Here is a 21,598-nt window from a genome sequence, read left to right as displayed (position 1 = left end):
GCAACGCACCAGCTTTTGCTAAAATACTGAAAGGAATAGTATTTTAAGCGTCAGTCACGGCATTCCGTGCAATCTTAAAACGCTAAAACCTGTGCGCACAAAGGTTAATTTAGTGTTTTTCTGCTACAAAGCTAGCAGTTTGCTGCCAAAAGGTGCAGTTTGAGCTATCTGCAGAAGCTCTACTAGGCTATTTTTGGTTCGGTTGTTAAATGGAGGGACAGAGTAGTGAACTGACTAACTCCCAGCAACCAGGTGGCGCTGCGGCCCACGACTATGAACCTGGCCTACTTTCTGGACAAATATTGTCCAAACTGGTCGCAGTTGCTCGAGAACCCGACTACCCTTCTAGGGATTTCACTGAAGAACAGCGTAGCGACGAGCTAGAAGCTGTAATCGATCAAATAGAAAACCTGGATGGTACAAAACCAATCCAGGTTCACTTAGCTAAGTTAGCCTTGATCCTCTATCAGAGAGAACTCCAACATGATCGAGAGATCATGAAGCTCCAGAGCATGCTAGCTGAAAGGCAGCAAAATGGAAGGCAGAAGGATGACGAGGAGGAAGACAACACCGATTCTGGGGAAGATGGGGAGAAGACCCCGCCCCCCTCTGCTGATGACAACAGACAGTGGGAAGGGGGGAAACACCGTGACTCTCTGGACGGACGCACGCCGCAGGGGAGAGATGAAGCTTATCTGTCCCAACCTTCGGCCCCGTTCCCTACACACACTCTAGGGCATTCAGGACCACCTAGGGGCCGAGGGCAGTTCGCCCTCGAATCCCAGGTTGGACCACCACCCTCATCTTCACGGCCTTCTCAATCAGTGAGAAGTCGACCAGCTGAGCGGCACCTCTATTTAGACCGCTCCCCCAGTCCACAAAGGGTGCAAGGTGCCGATTGGGGTTATGCACCCCAAGCTGCACCTCAACCATCTACCCATCCTAGCTACTCCGGTATTCGGCATGCCGGTAACCAGCTGCAGGACAAAGTGTATTACGCAGAAGCCCGTGTTGAAAGACGCAGGCTGCACTACGCAGACGTGCCCCGGGAGGAGGACCTCCCAAGACACCCACGTGACGTGCCAGCAGCCCGCCACAACATGCCGGACCCCGATTTGGGCCCCAGGAGTCAACATTGGGAGCCCAGAGCACACCAGCGATATCCAGCGCTCTCTGAGACAGACTGTGGGTCAGAGTCAGAGGATGACGCGCCGTACCGTGAGTCAGGGCTCCGTGTACGTCAAATTGAATCGCTAGCTAAAGACATAGAACGCTTTGATCCTAACACCAATGAATCCAACGTTGACGATTATCTCAGGGAGATAGAACGTTGTCTGCTTGATCTTCCAGCACCTTCTTCAAGGGAAAAGCTCAAGCTAATTTGGAAAACCACATCTAGAACGGTGCACGGTTTCATGGAAACTCTACCACCTGACATTCGTGATCGGTACTCCTCGCTCTGCCGAGCGTTGAGAGATGAATACGCCACGTATGCAGACTCTGCGTCAGCTACAATGGGGGCCTTCTCCATCAAACACGGGAGGAACGAACCCCCCAGAGAGTATTATCGCCGACTCAAAAGTGTTAATTTCCAAGGTCGAAACGGCCCTGGGCTCGAGGAAGACCCTGCCTTCAGATCCCTGTTCATTCACAACCTGCACGAGTGTGTTCGATCCGAAGTCTCAATGTATTGTCGGATGAAAAAACTGACAACTCAGGAGATTAGGAGATATGCTCAACAGGCTTGGGAAGCCGGCGGAAAGCCCCAAAAGCCTGACGCACATCACCGCGTCATGCACCTAGCTCCCGACACCGAGCCGCGTTTGGAGCTCGAAGGCACAGAAGCTCCACCCACTAAGCCAAAATCTGCTAAACCTAGACCTGCTAAACCGCAAAAGCAGTCCCAATCTCCTCAACAGGGGAAGGGGGGTGCTGATTGGCCGCCTAGGTCTGGACAATCAGACAGGAAGTGGCCCAACCAAAACCAACGGCAGGCAGGTCGGAACAGTGGAAGGTTTAAGGAGCGCCGCCCACAGGTAGGTCCCGAACACGAGTCCGCAGGTGAGTACTTGACCAAAGCCGACGTCCAGGAGATGTTTCAGCAGTTTCTAGCTAAACAGAAGGAACAGCTGAGATCTGCAGAAGAAACCCTTGCACCAAAGTCGTCTTCTAAGAAGCCAGACCCAGAGCCAACGTCCGCATGACTAGGCGTGGCTCAACCCCCCAGCGTGGCCAGGACCTACCTGATCAGCTGGGGGAACACTACTGGTAGATCACAGGAGTCTCCTGAAATCTACCCCCCAGAGAAACCAGATACTAAATTTCTGAAGTTCCTTGGTGACTTAACAAACCATGATCATGCTCGCCGTTTGTACTGTAGCACCAGCGTAGGTGGATGCATACAGGTTGATGCCCTGCTGGATACCGGCTCAGAAATCACCCTGATGTGCTCCACATTGTTCCATCGCGTGTCTGACACCATGCGGTCGCTCGGGAAACCAGTCCAGGTTGAACCTTGTGACCTGAAAATCACCAGCTACACCCAGACCCGGGAGTGTATCACTCACCGGGCGTGGCTGGACATCACCTTCCAAGACATGACTCTGGTTCACCCGTTTTATGTCTGCCAGCTAGACACTGAACCACTTCTCATTGGTCAGGACCTGCTTGAACGTCTAGCTCCCCTCATCGACTGCCAGAAGGGTCAACTGTGGGCCCAGGTGGACACACCTAAGCCCTGGAACCCAGATAGCAGCCGACCATCCTCCATTCTTGAAGTCAGCATAAGTGAGCCGCAAAACCCTTGTTCCAAGGTCATGCCCCTCCCTACGGCTCCCACAGACGATGACCGCCTGCAAAGGCACGAAACCGCTCCTGGAACTCCGCTCCGCGCACATTCATCTTTTCTCTGCTCGCTGAAGAACGTCAGCCTGCAGCCATATGCACCACACATAGTTGGTGGTCTTACCATCAACTGCACCCACATCTCAGATGCTCGCCTTGCTCTTTGGTCTGAAAAGTCAGCCATCAGCCAGCAGACGTTTGAACACCTGCGTCAGAAGGACCCCCTTCTGGTCAGCGTGACACGTAGCCATCGGCTCTTGTCACCTACTTGGCCGCAGAGGCTCCTGAAAGCGCCAGAGGTCTGCTCTCTGACTATCCAACTTGGAGCAAGACAGCTCACACATACATTCAGCATCATACCACAGCTTGATCCACCTGCACTCATCGGAGCAGATCTGCTGGTTCGACTCGGTGCCCAGCTTGACACTTGCAATCAAGTCCTTTGGGCCCGAGCCACACCATCCTCTGAGCCTCGCTCAGAAGGCCCTGAACACTTGCTGTCCGGTCAGACCATTCCACAGGCCTGCCGTGCAGTGGTTGAGGCCAGCACGGTTCTGCCCCCACAGGTCAAAGGAGTGCCTGTTCGTCTGACTCTGATGAAGCATCAGAAGCTGCCAGGCACACAGGCCTTCTTCCAGCCATCACCACACTTCTTGGAGCTCAACTTAGCCGTCTGTGGCACGCCACTCTTGGAGCTGAACAATCGTTCTGCTTACTTGTTGGTCGAAAATCCGACCCAGAGTCCTATCCACCTGCCGGCAGGAAAACCCTTGGGCATGCTGATAGATAGCTCATTCCATGACTTCGAACTTTCAGTCCCCGTGATCGGACAACTTCCGTTGTTCTTGAATGACAGATAGGTTGGTGCAGACACATTCAGTACTTTCCCTTCACAAATGATTACCATCAAGCGGCATGAAGCCCTTCCTGAGGAACCCATTTGCAGTGCAACCTTAGATACTGACAGCGGTCAGTGTCTAACGGTTTTTGCAATAAATACTCAACCCTCTGAGTCACCGGTTGAAAGCCCGGAAGACCAGAGACCCTCCTCCTCTGAACCTTATGACGGCTTCGAGGCCGAAGTCAGCCAGCAGCTTGACAAAGCGGATGCGCTGGAGTCAGAGGAGCAGAGAGCAGAGCTTAGAAGCCTGTTCTATGAGTTTCAGTCCGTCTTATCCAGGGACTCCCTGGACTGTGGACTCACAAACCTGCATACGGTTCGCATTCCAACGAACCCGAATGCCCCTCCTACTTTTGTACGTCAGTACAAGATTCCCCTCGCTGCTTATGAGTCGATCCAGGAGATCCTCGATCAGCTGAAGGAGAAAAACATCATCAGAGAGTGTAACTCCACTTACAACTCTCCCATCTGGCCGGTTCTGAAACCGACTGGGAAATGGCGTCTCACCATAGACTATCGTGCACTGAACAAACAAGTACCTCTCTCTAGGTGGCCTATGATCCATTTAGATCAGGAGCTAGCCAGAGTCAGAGATGCTCGTTTCTTCTCTACGGTTGACGTAGCCAACGGCTTCTGGACCATGAAGGTTGAGCCGGCGGACCAGTATAAACTGGCTTTCTCCTTTGGAAATCGCCAATATACTTGGAACCGCTGCCCCTTTGGCTACTCTAACTCACCTGCAGAGTTCAACATCTTCCTCCACAAAGCCATGTCAGATGCTGCTTCTAGAGGGAACCTCATATATGTCGATGACATCTTGATGAGGAGTCGAACCTTCGAGGAGCACCTGGCCGAACTCCGTCACGTGCTGCAACAGCTCGCTGACGCCGGAGCTAAATTGGCGATTCTCAAGGGACAGTGGTGTCGAACCAAAGTGGAGTATGTTGGACTGCTGGTTGGCCCTAATGGAGTCGAGCCCCAAGCGGGACGCATTAGAGCCATTCAGGACATCAAAGCCCCAGCTAATCTGACTGAACTCAGGAGCTTCCTCGGAGTCTGCAACTACTCCAGGCAGTTCATTGAGGAGTACGCTGAAACAGTGAGGCCCCTCACTGAGCTGCTTCGGAACGACACACCTTTCGTGTGGGACAGACCCCAAGAACTCTCCTTCCAGTTCCTAAAACAGAAGTTGGCGTCCGCACCCTGTCTGGCTTACCCAGACAACGATAAAGAGTTCTACATAGAGGCTACTTTCTCCTCTCACTGCCTGAGCGCTGCTTTGAAGCAGAAACACGATCAGGACATGAGAGTTGTGGCATACGCCAGCAAGCCTCTGAGCAAGGTGGAACTCCAGTTCTCAGACTGCGAGAGAGCTCTCCTCTCTACAGTCTGGGCCGTCGAACACTTTCGTAGTTACATCGGTGGACAGAAAGTGATCATTGAAACGTGTCATCAGCCCGTCACCTTCCTAAACAGCCAGCGTCTGCGCGAAGGAATAGTGTCAAACTGCCGCATTGCGACATGGATGATGGTGCTCCAAGGATACAACATTGAGGTCAAGTATGGTCAGAACACCAAGCTAGTGCTAGGACAAGGGCTAGCAGGCTGCCAGCACTGTGACTCTGACTCCGTCATGGGCCCCCTGGACACACCTGCCGCAGTCTACCCAACCGCATCCAATCATCGCTACTTTGATGAGAATGTTTGCCAAGGGCTTCCGAAAGTTTACACTGATGGATGCTCCTACCTTCACGAAGGCCAGCTCCGTGCTGGGGTTGGAGTCGTTTGGGTGGACTGTGAAACTAAGAAACCAAATCACTACCGGTTGGGCCAAAAGTCTGGTCAGTACGCCGAAATTGCTGCAGTGTTGATAACCCTCCAGCAGGCGGCAGCCTTGGACATCACTCAAATCGTCCTTTGCTCTGATTCAAACTACGCTAGACACAGCTTCATCTCTCACTTCCCCATGTGGAAGGAGAATCACATGAAAAACGCCAGGAACAGAGGCGTGAAACACTCGGAGTTATTCCTAGCGTGTGATCTGCTCACCACTGAGAAAGGCATAATGGTCTACTGGAAAAAGGTCAAAGGTCACTCCAGGACCATAGGTCCGGAGAAAGATGGTAATGACGAAGCTGACCGCCTTGCTAAGCTCGGTGCTGACCAGGGAACCTGCTGGGAATTCAAAGACGAGTGGCTTCCTCCCAAGGCCGTTCACGAGGTCTGTGCGATTACTCGTCGCCATGCTAAACAGGCAGACGAACCTCAGAACATTGGGGTACCCGTGTTTCTAGGCAGACAACCACATGACGCGGACCTAGTCACCATGCAGGAACAAGATCCTGACCTGAAGCTCATCCGCGAGCTTCTCCAAAAGGGCCCGATGTCTAAACAACCGTCACCACCTACTGGCGCAAGCCGAGATTTGGTAACCCTGCATCGTCAACTCGCGCATCTGAAACTAGAAAACGATTTGTTAGTTTACATGCGTGACGACCACAGCCCGCCGCGCTGGGTTGTTCCGCTCAACCACAGAGGAGTGATGCTTGCCTACGCCCACGACACTCCGGTTGGAGGTCACCGCGGAGCAAAAGCTACCCTCGCGTCACTGACAGAAGTAGCATATTGGCCGTCGATGTCCAAGGACGTACACAGCTATGTCCAAGGCTGCCTCATCTGTGCCCAGTTTCAACCCTCCCAGCCGCTTGCTAGAGCACCACTGCAACGCAGGGGAATAACCTTCCCTTGGTCCCACCTGCAGATCGACTGGGTTGGACCGGTTCCCAAATCGGCAAGAGGAAACAAATATATGCTAACTGTAACTTGCAGTTTCACAAAGTGGGTTGAGTGCCTTCCAGCGCCAAACGATACAGCCGTCACAACCGCTGTACTGCTGATTAACCACGTTTTCAGTCGATGAGGACTTCCACTCTGCATTGACTCTGACCGAGGAACTCATTTCACATCCAGTGTAATGACGTCCCTGTTTGAACTTCTGGGAGTGGAAGTGAGATTCCACCTCCCCTATCACCCACAGTCATCCGGACAGGTCAAACGGATGAACCGCACGGTCGTCTCCATGCTAAAAAACTACGTCTGCTCCACTGGGAAGGACTGGGACGTCAAGCTCCCTCTGGTCCTGATGGCCATACGGTCCACTCCACAGCGATCCACGGGGGTTACGCCCTTTGAGATGATGACCGGCAGACTGATGACTCTACCACTGCACCTCCTGTATCACCCAGAGGATGTCAGTGTTGCCACTGCCTATACCGCTCATCAGTATGTGGCAGACTTGAAAACACACCTTAGAGCTACGTTCGCGCACGCTCAGAAGAAACTGGAGACCAACGTAGAAGGCGCTAAAGCCTACTACGACCAAAAGACAACCAGCCGCGAATACGAGGTGGGTGACAAAGTATTCTACTTTCGGTTCGCCCAACCGGCACGCAAAGCTAAGAAGTTCCTGCCCTGCTGGTCGGGACCATTTGAGATCGTGGCAAAACTCTCTCCAGTTGCATACAGGTTACGCATCACCAAAGCGAGACAGGAGCCTGTCTACAAATGGGTGCATGCAAACCAAATCAAACCCTACGTCAAACCATCCCCGCGGGTACAGAGACCAGACTCCCCGCAGGAGGTCGACGTAGTCTCTACATAGTTCTATGCATGGAAATGGAAAGGGGGGGAAAGTGCACGTTTAACCCACTAACATGTACTAACCGACAAAGACCCAGCCCCCCCCCCCCCCGCCGTCACTTTCACTAACCAAGAGAAACTCCTTCCTAGACCGCTAACAGGATGTACCTACTAAAACCTTACAGGGTACTCTGGTACCTACACTAGGCTCTGATTAATGGATCTCTACGTGCAATCAAGACTTTGTCTGAAACCATACCTCAGGATATTGTGTACACACGAGTGGTGAGAGATTTGATGTAGGACCTGCTCAGGGAAGTAAGTTCCACGCTGGACAGCTTGGTTGAAAGTCGTATTTCCCCGTACTTGGTACCACTGGACCTGCTCAAAGATAGCTTGACAGCTGCTACCCCTCTACTGTGCACCTTTCACAAATCCACCTAGCGTACAGCCTAGGCAGTGCAATTCCCATTCACGTTGAAAAAAAATTAGAACTCGGTTTCCTGTTAAACGTTCCCATAATTGTGACACCTCACATCTATAGGTTTAGGTCGATGCTGAACATTGGTATTTGAAAGGACGGTAGGCATTTCCACTTTGAACTAGAAACCTGACACTCCATCACCTCAACCTCGAACAGCATGACTCAGAGATTGAGATCATGGACGCTTTCCGGGGTTATAACTTTGCCTTCGATTTAGAAATTGACCAACAATTACTGATTGAAGGAACCAAATTTGCTAAGTTCACACAAACCCCGCGTGAACTTACTTTGACGCCCATGAATAGATACCCAAGACGCTACATTGACACAGATTATACCACCTTAATCTGCACATTGGTCGCCCTGGGGATGGAATGGCTCGTCACGGCCGTGATAGCTTATTCCGCCTACAGGCGTGTTAATAAACTCCAAGATAAGATGCACTTGCTCACCTACGGTGTGCCTCGTGACCGCGTTCGGGTAGACTCCAAGCGCGAATGTACCACACCTGTCTAAAGGGGGTGAGCAACATTTTCTTTGTTATTCTGTAACCCTAAGAGTAGTTCTCACTTTAGTCTACCTCACATTTTTTATCTGAGTGTTGCATTATGTCACATTCTTTATAAGCTACACACTGAATGTATGACCTAAGAATGTATTTTATGAGACCTCAAGGTTGCTATGAATTTTCTTGGATGTTATATGTTTTTTTTTTTTTTGGGTTTTCTGTATTTTTGTTTCTTACTTGGTCACATATTAACTAGTGGTTATGTGCCGGCCCAGCTCAGTCTGTCAATGACTCTGTCTGACGCACCAGCACATTGTAGTACCTCTTAGTTTTATGGTCCTTGTTTTAGCCCAAAGACTGTCCTGATCCACCCTTTGGACCAAAAAGGGGGGAATCTTGGGACCACATAGATCAATGCGCGTTTGCGAACTATGGACCTCGTACATCACCGCGTGCTCCATAAACTGAACTGTATGGCCGGCGGTGAGATGCCTTTGTGTCCACTCGTGGAGTTAACCGCCCACCGACCTTCCTCCTTCTACACTACTACCTCTCGCATGGACGACATCATCATTGCGTACCACCTGCGTGAGTGGCTTCTTCTCGTTATGCGCGTTGGGGACTATCCCGTTTCCTATCCTCTTTTGTTTTGTGCCTGACCAGGATCCAAGACAAAGACAAAGACCAAAGGCGCCAGGATCCAAGACAAAGACCAAAGACAAAGGCGTCCAAGGAGACCAACGTCCTAAGGGACAAACCCACCTGTGCTTCCGACAATCAAGTCGACCTACGTTCATGAGGAACAAACCCATCTGTGCTACCGACGATTGAGCTTTGGGCGCGATCCCCGAAACCAAAAGGGGGAATGTTGAGGGTCTGACCTCATGAGGAAATTACTATGCAGTGATTTTCTCCAAAATGACTGTGCTTAAATTGCTCTGAAAAGCAAATAACCACATCAGCGCCAAGAAACTTCATTTCCCATGATGCTTTGCACACGGAAGCATTGGGATGATGTCACCGCCTAGTACCAGAAACACGTTCTGCGCATGTGCGGGAAGCCGTGGAGCTTTTCCCGCGAACTAAGACCATAAATCTTCAGCAGAGACAAAGAAACCTCGTTTCTTTTGCCCAGGATACCTGGCGGTAAGGACACGCTTGTCAACGCTCCGACAACTTGAGCACGCGGAAGCTCTAAGTGCCAAGTTGAGCCACGCAACCGCTGGAAACCACTCTTAACTCCATCGGGACCTGACTGGGAACGAGCGGAGCTCCATTCAGCTCTCAGAGACGCTGTAAGTTGTCAAACTCAGCACAAAAGAAACTTCGTTCTCTTTGTGTCCAGCCGTGGAGAAACACACGTGGAGCCAAACAACGGAGAAAGCATCAAACCGACGGATGACGCTGAAAACTGCGGAGAAAAACGGAGAACCGTCAAATCATAACAGCGGGGACGCATTGCTGCTTCATCTGGTGATCAGAAAACTCATTTTCTCTCTCCTTTTCTTCTCCCGTTTCCTCTATAGTCCAGAATAAGCAATAAAACCGCGCTATTGCTTAAAAAGTAGCTTCGTGTTTTCCTCTTTCGCTCCCAATTCGTCCTTCGGGTCATTTTGAAAGAATAAACTGCTTATTGATCATCGCTAATATCTTTAGTCGTCAGCTCTGGCCAGGCTGCCGACTCCTTTTAGATTAAATAATTTACAAGTGACCCTTTTGTTGTTGGTTAACTTTTGAAGTGTTTGAGTTAAGTTTTACTGTGATTCTAAGCCACTAAGTGTTCGGGAAAGTAGAAAACTTTACACATCCAGGTCTCCTGTTGAATGCGAGGGGAGGGGAAGAGCCCCACACACACTCACAGCTCACTCCCCCCCCCCCCCACCTACTCTGGCGAAACAAAGACCCATTCATCTCACACACACACACACACACTCACTCACACACACCACACAAACACCTTGAACATTATTTTGAATATACATCCTTTTATTATATCACATGGTTATTATTCATTTATGCCACTGTTTATTCATTTGACAAATTGTTAATTAAACGTTATAAAATTCAGATTTTCGTCTCCAGTAGCTTTGTTGTGTCGAAGAGAAGTCTCTGCTCCAAGGATTCTACGAACTTCAAGAAAGACTGATAAGAGTTTTGGATTCAATTTTTCCCCGGTTAAAGGGGAATGGTGCCCCGTATATCTAAGAATATCTTAATTAATTGATAAATCAGTAAATATTTACATATTTACAGAATTTATTGAAGAATCCAAAAGTAAGTTGAAGCTTACTAATTGTTCGCTCCTAATAACCCCAACAAGACCAACATATGTCTTTCTGCAGATCTGTACACCAAAGATACACCCACCCATCTTTGAATAAATTGCTCCTGATAGCGTCCAGAGATCTTTATTCTTGAGATAAAATTAATCGTAAACCTTTGTTACTAGTTAATGAATGTGTCAAGAGTGGGATTTGAACCCACGCATCCTACTGGAGACCAGAATCCCCATATTGGAATGGAAACAATGCTTGAGTCTGGCGCCTTTGACCGCTCAGCCATCTTGACTGAAGATTGGAGTGGTATAATAAAGTTGCAGAGGTTGAATTGTGACCTACCCTCTGAAGTTGTCCTTTGCTATTTCATTGACCTTGTAGAACCACTTATCCCAAGTAAGACTGCTGGCTGTGATAATGAATACAATCGATAAGTTGTAAGTTTGGTCAAATGTCTGAAATGAAGTTGCCCAATCAAAAGCAATTGTTTTCATTCAAGTTCTACCCATTCCCAAAACACTTTGGATCTTTAGAAATTGGTGTTCAACTTCAAAAGCTCTTTTATTGTTACTGAGTTACAGTAATTTGTTGTAACTGGAGGACCAGGGCAACAAACCCTGTATGGCAAAAACAGTGTCACCTCACATTGTCAAACTTGTCAAGATTGTCAAATGCCTGAATAGCTCAGTCGGTAGAGCATGTAACTCTTAATCTAAGGGTCGTGGGTTTGAGCCCCACGGTGGGTGCTTAGTCCTTTGACAGAGTATGTTTTCATGCAGTGTCACCAGTTTACCCTGTATCAAAATGTGTTTGCTTGAAAAACAGAAACTGTTGCCATAGATTGGGGGAACTTTTAAGCTCAGACAACACTAAGAAAAAACTCAAGTAACGTCCCAAATTCTTATGCCAGCACCTGCAATTCTTCTCACAAAAGAACTAGTAGAAAGATTACACATGAATAGACAGATGTTGCCTTTAGAATCTATGCCTAACATGGGACTTGAACCCATGACCCTGAGATTAAAAGTCTCATGCTCTACCGGCTGAGCTAGTCAGGCTACAAAATGATTACAGACAGACACAGAGTAAAATAGTCAGATAGATAGATAGATAGATAGATAGATAGATAGATAGATAGATAGATAGATAGATAGATAGATAGATAGATAGATAGATAGATAGATAGATAGATAGATAGATAGATAGATAGATAGATAGATAGATAGATAGATAGATAGATAGATAGATAGATAGATAGATAGATAGATTCTTTCATTCATTCATTCATTGGTTGATGACACTGCAAAAAAGTTTGTCACATAAGCGCACAAATCTTCAAATGAGTGGCACAGTAGTTATTTTTAAGTTTTTTTTATGTTAGATAACAACATTGTTAACAGAAAAGCACTTTTCTAAAAAATTTAGAAAAAGACCAACATATGTCTTTCTGCAGATCTGTACACCAAAAATACACCCAGCCATCTTTGAATAAATTGCTCCTGATAGCGTCCAGAGATCTTTATTCTTGAGATAAAATTAATCGTAAACCTTTGTTACTAGTTAATGAATGTGTCAAGAGTGGGATTTGAACCCACGCATCCTACTGGAGACCAGAATCCCCATATTGGAATGGAAACAATGCTTGAGTCTGGCGCCTTTGACCGCTCGGCCATCTTGACTGAAGATTGGAGTGGTATAATTAAGTTGCAGAGGTTGAATTGTGACCTACACTCTGAAGTTGTCCTTTGCTATTTCATTGACCTTGTAGAAACACTTATCCCAAGTAAGACTGCTGGCTGTGATAATGAATACAATCGATAAGTTGTATGTTTGGTCAAATGTCTGAAATGAAGTTGCCCAATCAAAAGCAATTGTTTTCATTCAAGTTCTACCCATTCCCAAAACACTTTGGATCTTTAGAAGATTGGTGTTCAACTTCAAAAGCTCTTTTATTGTTACTGAGTTACAGTAATTTGTTGTATCTGAAGGACCAGGGCAACAAACCCTGTATGGCAAAACAGTGTCACCTCACGTTGTCAAACTTGTCAAGATTGTCAAATGCCCGACTAGCTCATTCGGTAGAGCATGAAACTCTTAATCTCAGGGTCGTGGGTTCGAGCCCCGCGTTGGATGCTTAGGCCTTTGACAGAGTATGTTTTCATGCAGTGTCACCAGTTTACCCTGTATCAAAATGTGTTTGCTTGAAAAACAGAAACTGTTGCCATAGATTGGGGGAACTTTTAAGCTCAGACAACACTAAGAAAAAACTCAAGTAACGTCCCAAATTCTTATGCCAGCACCTGCAATTCTTCTCACAAAAGAACTAGTAGAAAGATTACACATGAATAGACAGATGTTGCCTTTAGAATCTATGCCTAACATGGGACTTGAACCCATGACCCTGAGATTAAAAGTCTCATGCTCTACCGGCTGAGCTAGTCAGGCTACAAAATGATTACAGACAGACACAGAGTAAAATAGTCAGATAGATAGATAGATAGATAGATAGATAGATAGATAGATAGATAGATAGATAGATAGATAGATAGATAGATAGATAGATAGATAGATTCATTCATTCATTCATTCATTCATTCATTGGTTGATGACACTGTAAAAAAGTTTGTCACATAAGCGCACAAATCTTCAAATGAGTGGCACAGTAGTTATTTTTAAGTTTTTTTATTTTAGATAACAACATTGTTAACAGAAAAGCACTTTTCTAAAAAATTTAGAAAAAGACCAACATATGTCTTTCTGCAGATCTGTACACCAAAGTTACACCCACCCATCTTTGAATAATTTGCTCTTGATAGCATCCAGAGATCTTAATTCTTGAGACAAAATTAATCATACACCTTTGTTTCTAGTTAATGAATGTGTCAAGAGTGGGATTTGAACCCACGCCTCCTACTGGAGACCAGAATCCCCATATTGGAATGGAAGCAATGCTTGAGTCTGGCGCCTTTGACCGCTCGGCCATCTTGACTGAAGATAGGAGTGGTATAATAAAGTTGCAGAGGTTAAATTGTGACCTACCCTTTGAAGTTGTCCTTTGCTATTTCATTGACTTTGTAGAACCACGTATCCCAAGTAAGACTGCTGGCTGTGATAATGAATACAATCGATAAGTTGTAAGTTTGGTCAAATGTCTGAAATGAAGTTGCCCAATCAAAAGCAATTGTTTTCATTCAAGTTCTACCCATTCCCAAAACACTTTGGATCTTTAGAAGATTGGTGTTCAACTTCATAAGCTCTTTTATTGTTACTGAGTTACAGTAATTTGTTGTATCCGAAGGACCAGGGCAACAAACCCTGTATGGCAAAAGACTGTCACCTCACGTTGTCAAACTTGTCAATATTGTCAAATGCCCGACTAGCTCAGTCGGTAGCGCATGAGACTCTTAATCTCAGGGTCGTGGGTTCGAGCCCCACTTTGGGCGCTTAGGCCTTTGACAGAGTATGTTTTCATGCAGTGTCACTAGTTTACCCTGAATAAAAATGCATTTGCTTGAAAAACAGAAATTGTTGCCATAGATTGGGGGAAGTTTTAAGCTCAGACAACACTAAGAAAAACTCAAATAAAGTCCCAAATTCTTATGCAAGCACCTGCAATTCTTCTCACAAAAGAACTAGTAGACAGATTACACATGAATAGACAGATGTTGCCTTTAGAATCTATGCCTAACATGGGACTTGAACCCATGACCCTGAGATAAAAAGTCTCATGCTCTACCAGCTGAGCTACTCAGGCTACAAAATGATTACAGACAGAAACAGAGTAAAATAGTCAGATAGATAGATAGATAGATAGATAGATAGATAGATAGATAGATAGATAGATAGATAGATAGATAGATAGATAGATAGATAGATAGATAGATAGATAGATAGATAGATAGATAGATAGATAGATAGATAGATAGATAGATTCTTTCATTCATTCATTCATTGGTTGATGACACTGTAAAAAAGTTTGTCACATAAGCGCACAAATCTTCAAATGAGTGGCACAGTAGTTATTTTTAAGTTTTTTTATGTTAGATAACAACATTGTTAACAGTAAAGCACTTTTCTAAAAAATTTAGAAAAAGACCAACATATGTCTTTCTGCAGATCTGTACACCAAAGTTACACCCACCCATCTTTGAATAAATTGCTCTTGATAGCATCCAGAGATCTTTATTCTTGAGATAAAAATAATCATACACCTTTGTTTCTAGTTATTGAATGAGCCAAGAGTGGGCTTTGAACACACGCCTCTTACTTGAGACCAGAATCCCCACATTGGAATGGAAGCATGCTTGAGTCTGGCGCCTTTGACCGCACAGCCATCTTGACTGAAGATTGAAGTGGTATAATAAAGTTGCAGAGGTTGAATTGTGACCTACCCTCTGAAGTTGTCCTTTGCTATTTCATTGACCTTGTAGAACCACTTATCCCAAGTAAGACTGCTGGCTGTGATAATGAATACAATCGATAAGTTGTAAGTTTGGTCAAATGTCTGAAATGAAGTTGCCCAATCAAAAGCAATTGTTTTCATTCAAGTTCTACCCATTCCCAAAACACCTTGGATCTTTAGAAGATTGGTGTTCAACTTCAAAAGGTCTTTTATTGTTACTGAGTTACAGTAATTTGTTGTATCTGAAGGACCAGGACAACAAACCCTGTATGAAAAAACAGTGTCACCTCACGTTGTCAAACTTGTCAAGATTGTCAAATGCCCGACTAGCTCAGTCGGTAGAGCATGAGACTCTAAATCTCAGGGTCGTGGGTTTGAGCCCCACTTTGGGTGCTTAGTCCTTTGACAGAGTATGTTTTCATGCAGTGTCACCAGTTTACCCTGAATCAAAATGCGTTTGCTTGAAAAACAGACATTGTTGCCATAGATTGGGGGAAGTTTTAAGGTCAGACAACACTAAGAAAAAACTTAAATAAAGTCCCAAATTCTTATGCCAGCACCTGCAATTCTTCTCACAAAAGAACTAGGAGAAAGATTACAGATGAATAGACAGATGTCACCTGTAGAATCTATGCCTAACATGGGACCTGAACCCATGACCCTGAGATTAAAAGTCTCATGCTCTACCGGCTGAGCTAGTCAGGCTACAAAATGATAACAGACAGAAACAGAGTAAAATAGTCAGATAGATAGATAGAAGATAGATAGATAGATAGATAGATAGATAGATAGATAGATAGATAGATAGATAGATAGATAGATAGATAGATAGATAGATAGATAGATAGATAGATAGATAGATAGATAGATAGATAGATAGATAGATAGATAGATAGATAGATAGATAGATAGATTCATTCATTCATTCATTCATTCATTCATTGATGACACTGTAAAAAAGTTTGTCACATAAGCGCACAAATCTTCAAATGAGTGGCACAGTAGTTATTTTTAAGTTTTTTTATTTTAGATAACAACATTGTTAACAGAAAAGCACTTTTCTAAAAAATTTAGAAAAAGACCAACATATGTCTTTCTGCAGATCTGTACACCAAAGTTACACCCACCCATCTTTGAATAATTTGCTCTTGATAGCATCCAGAGATCTTAATTCTTGAGACAAAATTAATCATACACCTTTGTTTCTAGTTAATGAATGTGTCAAGAGTGGGATTTGAACCCACGCCTCCTACTGGAGACCAGAATCCCCAAATTGGAATGGAAGCAATGCTTGAGTCTGGCGCCTTTGACCGCTCGGCCATCTTGACTGAAGATTAGAGTGGTATAATAAAGTTGCAGAGGTTAAATTGTGACCTACCCTTTGAAGTTGTCCTTTGCTATTTGCGAATCGGGTGGCAGACCAAGGCGGGAGCCTTGGCGGTCCAATCCCCGGACAAGAAAACTAGTTTTTGGGACATGGAACGTCACCTCGCTGGCGGGGAAGGAGCCGGAGCTTGTGGCAGAGGTTGAGCGGTACCGGCTAGATATAGTCGGACTCACCTCGACACATTGCATTGGCTCTGGAACCCGAGACCTGGAGAGGGGTTGGACACTCTACTTTGCTGGAGTTGCTCCGGGTGAGAGGCGGAGGGCTGGGGTTGGCTTTTTGTTAGCTCCGAGACTCTCTGCCTGTGTGTTGGGGTTTACCCCGGGGGACAAGAGGGTAGCTTCCTTGCGCCTTCGGGTCGGGGAACGGGTCCTGACTGTTGTTTGTGCTTATGGGCCAAATATCAGTTCAGAGTACCCACCCTTTTTGGAGTCCCTGGGACGAGTGCTAGATAGTGCTCCATCAGGGGACTCCATTGTCCTGCTGGGGGACTTCAATGCTCACGTGGGCAATGACAGCTTGACCTGGAGGGGTGTGATTGGGAGGAACGGCCCACCTAATCTGAACTCGAGCGGTGTTTTGTTATTGGACTTCTGTGCAAGCCGCAGTTTGGCCATAACGAACACCATGTTCGAACATAAGGATGCCCACCGGTACACTTGGTACCAGGGCAGCCTAGGTCACAGGTCGATGATAGATTTTGTAGTCGTATCATCTGACCTGCGGCCGTATGTTTTGGACACCCGAGTGAAGAGAGGGGCGGAGCTGTCAACTGATCACCACCTGGTGGTGAGTTGGATCAGATGGCAAGGGAACATGCCGCGTAGACCTGGCAGACCCAAACGCATAGTGAGGGTCTGCTGGGAACGCCTGGCAGAAGAACCTGTCAAGACGGTCTTCAACTCCCACCTCCGGCAGAGCTTTGACCACGTCCCGAGAGCAGTGGGGGACATTGAGTCCGAGTGGGCCTTGTTCCACTCTGCGATTGTCGAGGCGGCTGTTGCTAGCTGTGGCCGTAAGGTGGCCGGTGCCAGTCGTGGTGGCAACCCCCGTACCCGCTGGTGGACACCAGAGGTTCGGGGAGCCGTCAGGCTGAAGAAGGAGGCCTACAGGGCGTGGCTGGTCTGTGGGTCTCCGGAGGCAGCAGACAGGTACCGGATAGCCAAGCGGGGTGCAGCAGTGGCAGTTGCCGAGGCAAAATCTCGGGCATGGGAGGAGATTGGTGAGGCCATGGAGAAAGACTATCGATCGGCTCCAAAGAGGTTCTGGCAAACTGTCCGGCGCCTCAGGAGAGGAAGGCAGCAACTCGCTCACACTGTTTACAGTGGGGATGGGGAGCTGCTGACGTCAACTGAGGCTATAGTCGGACGGTGGAAGGAATACTTTGAGGAGCTCCTCAATCCCACCAATGCGCATTCCGAGGAGGAACCAGAGATGGGAGGCCTGGGGATGGACTGTCCGATCTCAGGGGCAGAAGTTGCTGAGGTAGTCAAACAACAACACAGCGGCGGAGCCCCGGGGGCGGATGAGGTTCGTCCTGGGTATCTCAAGGCTATGAATGTTGTAGGGCTGTCATGGTTGACACGTCTCTACAACATTGCGTGGTCATCGGGGGCAGTTCCTAGGGAGTGGCAGACCGGGGTGGTGGTCCTCATCTTTAAGAAGGGTGACCTGAGGGTGTGTTACAACTATAGGGGGATCACACTCCTCAGCCTCCCTGGAAAGGTCTACGCCAAGGTACTGGAGAGGAGGGTCCGATCGATAGTTGAATCTCAGATAGAGGAGGAGCAATGTGGTTTTCGTCCTGGCCGTGGAACTGTGGACCAGCTCTATACCCTTGCAAGGGTGATGGAGGGGGCATGGGAGTTTGCCCAACCAATCCACATGTGTTTTGTGGATTTGGAGAAGGCTTATGACCGTGTCCCCAGGGGCACCCTGTGGGGGACGCTCCAGGAGTATGGGGTGGGTGGCTTTCTGTTAAGGGCCATTCAGTCCCTTTACCAGAGGAGCGTGAGTTTGGTCCGCATAGCCGGTAGTAAGTCGGACCTGTTCCCAGTGAGGGTTGGACTCCGCCAGGGCTGCCCTTTGTCACCGGTTCTGTTCATCACTTTTATGGACAGAATTTCTAGACGCAGCCGTGGTGTGGAGTGTGTCGAGTTTGGTGGCAGGAGAATCTCGTCTCTGCTTTTTGCGGATGATGTGGTCCTCCTAGCTTCATCCAGCTCTGACCTTCAGCTCTTGCTGGGTAGGTTCGCGGCCGAATGTGAAGCGGCTGGGGTGAGGATCAGCACCTCCAAATCTGAGACCATGGTTCTCGACCGGAAAAGGGTGGCTTGCCACCTCCGGGTCGGGGGAGAGGTCCTACCTCAAGTGGAGGAGTTTAAGTATCTTGGGGTCTTGTTCACGAGTGAGGGTAGGAGGGATCGGGAGATCGACAGGCGGATTGGTTCGGCGTCTGCAGTGATGCGGACGCTGAGCCGATCTGTCGTGGGGAAGAGGGACCTGAGCCAGAAAGCCAGGCTCTCGATTTACCGGTCGATCTACGTCCCAATCCTCACCTATGGTCATGAGCTTTGGGTAATGACCGAAAGAACGAGATCGCGGATACAAGCGGCCGAAATGAGTTTCCTCCGTAGGGTGGCCGGGCTCAGCCTTAGAGATAGGGTGAGGAGCTCGGACATTCGGGAGGGACTCGGAGTAGAACCGCTGCTCCTCCGGATCGAAAGGAGCCAGTTGAGGTGGTTTGGGCATCTGGTCAGGATGCCTCCTGGACGCCTCCCCGGGGAGGTGTTTCGGGCATGTCCTGCCGGCAGAAGGCCCCCGGGTCGACCCAGGACACGTTGGAGAGGTTACATCTCCAATCTGGTCCGGGAACGCCTTGGGGTCCTGCCGGAGGAGCTGGTGGACAAGGCCGGGGAGAGGACGGCCTGGAGCTCCCTAGTTGGGATGCTGCCCCCGCGACCCGGACCCGGATAAGCGGAGGAAGACGAGACGAGAGACGAGGCTTTGCTATTTCATTGACTTTATAGAACCACGTATCCCAAGTAAGACTGCTGGCTGTGATAATGAATACAATCGATAAGTTGTAAGTTTGGTCAAATGTCTGAAATGAAGTTGCCCAATCAAAAGCAATTGTTTTCATTCAAGTTCTACCCATTCCCAAAACACTTTGGATCTTTAGAAGATTGGTGTTCAACTTCATAAGCTCTTTTATTGTTACTGAGTTACAGTAATTTGTTGTATCCGAAGGACCAGGGCAACAAACCCTGTATGGCAAAAGACTGTCACCTCACGTTGTCAAACTTGTCAATATTGTCAAATGCCCGACTAGCTCAGTCGGTAGCGCATGAGACTCTTAATCTCAGGGTCGTGGGTTCGAGCCCCACGTTGGGCGCTTAGGCCTTTGACAGAGTATGTTTTCATGCAGTGTCACTAGTTTACCCTGAATAAAAATGCATTTGCTTGAAAAACAGAAATTGTTGCCATAGATTGGGGGAAGTTTTAAGCTCAGACAACACTAAGAAAAACTCAAATAAAGTCCCAAATTCTTATGCAAGCACCTGCAATTCTTCTCACAAAAGAACTAGTAGACAGATTACACATGAATAGACAGATGTTGCCTTTAGAATCTATGCCTAACATGGCACTTGAACCCATGACCCTGAGATAAAAAGTCTCATGCTCTACCAGCTGAGCTACTCAGGCTACAAAATGATTACAGACAGAAACAGAGTAAAATAGTCAGATAGATAGATAGATAGATAGATAGATAGATAGATAGATAGATAGATAGATAGATAGATAGATAGATAGATAGATAGATAGATAGATAGATAGATAGATAGATAGATAGATAGATTCTTTCATTCATTCATTCATTGGTTGATGACACTGTAAAAAAGTTTGTCACATAAGCGCACAAATCTTCAAATGAGTGGCACAGTAGTTATTTTTAAGTTTTTTTTATGTTAGATAACAACATTGTTAACAGTAAAGCACTTTTCTAAAAAATTTAGAAAAAGACCAACATATGTCTTTCTGCAGATCTGTACACCAAAGATACACCCACCCATCTTTGAATAAATTGCTCCTGATAGCGTCCAGAGATCTTTATTCTTGAGATAAAATTAATCATAAGTCTTTGTTTCTAGTTATTGATTGAGCCAAGAGTGGGCTTTGAACACACGCCTCTTACTTGAGACCAGAATCCCCACATTGGAATGGAAGCATGCTTGAGTCTGGCGCCTTTGACCGCACAGCCATCTTGACTGAAGATTGGAGTGGTATAATAAAGTTGCAGAGGTTGAATTGTGACCTACCCTCTGAAGTTGTCCTTTGCTATTTCATTGACCTTTTAGAACCACTTATCCCAAGTAAGACTGCTGGCTGTGATAATGAATACAATCAATAAGTTGTAAGTTTGATCAAATGTCTGAAATGAAGTTGCCCAATCAAAAGCAATTGTTTTCATTCAAGTTCTACCCATTCCCAAAACACTTTGGATCTTTAGGAGATTGGTGTTCAACTTCAAAAGCTCTTTTATTGTTACTGAGTTACAGTAATTTGTTGTATCTGAAGGACCAGGGAAACAAATCCTGTATGGCAAAACAGTGTCACCTCACGTTGTCAAACTTGTCAAGATTGTCAAATGCCCGACTAGCTCAGTCGGTAGAGCATGAGACTCTTAATCTCAGGGTCGTGGGTTCAAGCCCCAAGTTGGGCGCCTAGGCCTCTGACAGAGTATGTTTTCATGCAGTGTCACCAGTTTACCCTGAATCAAAATGCGTTTGCTTGAAAAACAGAAATTGTTGCCATCGATTGGGGGAAGTTTTAAGCTCAGACAACACTAAGAAAAAACGCAAATAAAGTCCCAAATTCTTATGCCAGCACCTGCAATTCTTCTCACAAAAGAACTAGTAGAAAGATTACACATGAATAAACAGATGGTGCCTTTAGAATCTTAAACATGGGACTTGAACCCATGACCCTGAGATTAAAAGGCTCATGCTCTACCGGCTGAGCTAGTCAGGCTACAAAATGATTACAGACAGAAACAGAGTAAAACAGTCAGATAGATAGATAGATGATAGATAGATAGATAGATAGATAGATAGATAGATAGATAGATAGATAGATAGATAGATAGATAGATAGATA

General features: G+C 46.7%; 6 non-coding genes across 6 annotated transcripts; 2 read left to right on the top strand and 4 right to left on the bottom strand.

Annotated features, from left to right (window-relative positions):
- Positions 1-11,637: 11,637 nt before the first annotated feature.
- Positions 11,638-11,710, bottom strand: trnak-uuu (transfer RNA lysine (anticodon UUU)). The gene has a single exon. It is a non-coding gene; the product is annotated as a tRNA-Lys (tRNA).
- Positions 11,711-13,024: 1,314 nt separating this feature from the next.
- On the bottom strand, positions 13,025-13,097 carry trnak-uuu (transfer RNA lysine (anticodon UUU)). The gene has a single exon. It is a non-coding gene; the product is annotated as a tRNA-Lys (tRNA).
- A 435-nt stretch (positions 13,098-13,532) lies between these two features.
- On the bottom strand, positions 13,533-13,641 carry trnal-caa (transfer RNA leucine (anticodon CAA)). The gene is made up of 2 exons: positions 13,604-13,641; positions 13,533-13,578 (listed from the first exon to the last, which is right to left on the bottom strand). It is a non-coding gene; the product is annotated as a tRNA-Leu (tRNA).
- Positions 13,642-16,273: 2,632 nt separating this feature from the next.
- Positions 16,274-16,382, bottom strand: trnal-caa (transfer RNA leucine (anticodon CAA)). The gene is made up of 2 exons: positions 16,345-16,382; positions 16,274-16,319 (listed from the first exon to the last, which is right to left on the bottom strand). It is a non-coding gene; the product is annotated as a tRNA-Leu (tRNA).
- Positions 16,383-19,762: 3,380 nt separating this feature from the next.
- Positions 19,763-19,835, top strand: trnak-cuu (transfer RNA lysine (anticodon CUU)). Its single transcript has one exon. It is a non-coding gene; the product is annotated as a tRNA-Lys (tRNA).
- A 1,256-nt stretch (positions 19,836-21,091) lies between these two features.
- On the top strand, positions 21,092-21,164 carry trnak-cuu (transfer RNA lysine (anticodon CUU)). Its single transcript has one exon. It is a non-coding gene; the product is annotated as a tRNA-Lys (tRNA).
- Positions 21,165-21,598: the final 434 nt, after the last annotated feature.

This window comes from Nothobranchius furzeri, chromosome 7 (assembly GCF_043380555.1).
Source record: "Nothobranchius furzeri strain GRZ-AD chromosome 7, NfurGRZ-RIMD1, whole genome shotgun sequence".
Classification (NCBI taxonomy): domain Eukaryota; kingdom Metazoa; phylum Chordata; class Actinopteri; order Cyprinodontiformes; family Nothobranchiidae; genus Nothobranchius; species Nothobranchius furzeri.
Note: the sequence above shows the minus strand (reverse complement) of the source record. Positions and strands in the feature narration are given on the sequence as shown.